Genomic DNA, 359 nt, shown 5'->3' with positions numbered 1-359 from the left:
ATCTTGTTGTTTCTGTGGAGCTGGGAGTTACTGTAACTGTTGTTGCACTTTCGGATGGAGTGGTGGTAGGTGCTGTGGTGGTTTGACATTTGCCTGTGTACTTTATAGTCTCGCAACTCTTGGTACAGAGAGTGAAATTACACAGGTCTGATTTACCCACGGAAGTTACCACTGCCTGCCCTGGAAAACAAAATTCACTAAAATTAATGAGCAAGCTTCTCATCGCATGTCGTCTCTCAGCCACCCTCATCGGCTTCAACTCAATATGGAGAAGACAGTGGCTCCTTGTCTGGAAACTGCACCGTGAAGATATGCAAAAGGACAAGTAAATTCTAACCACCTCATTAAGCACAAAAAAT

At 44.0% G+C, this 359-nt stretch overlaps 1 protein-coding gene across 1 annotated transcript in view; it reads right to left on the bottom strand.

Moving 5' to 3' along the window:
• Nucleotides 1–359, bottom strand: part of LOC109924216 (mucin-5B-like) — a 123,435-nt gene that overhangs the window by 34,123 nt on the left and 88,953 nt on the right. The gene's annotated exons all lie outside the window — the stretch shown is intronic.

Source organism: Rhincodon typus, chromosome 17 (genome assembly GCF_021869965.1).
Source record: "Rhincodon typus isolate 14 chromosome 17, sRhiTyp1.1, whole genome shotgun sequence".
In the NCBI taxonomy this organism is placed as follows: domain Eukaryota; kingdom Metazoa; phylum Chordata; class Chondrichthyes; order Orectolobiformes; family Rhincodontidae; genus Rhincodon; species Rhincodon typus.
The sequence above is the reverse complement of the archived record's forward strand: the minus strand, read 5'-3'. Positions and strand labels throughout refer to the sequence as shown.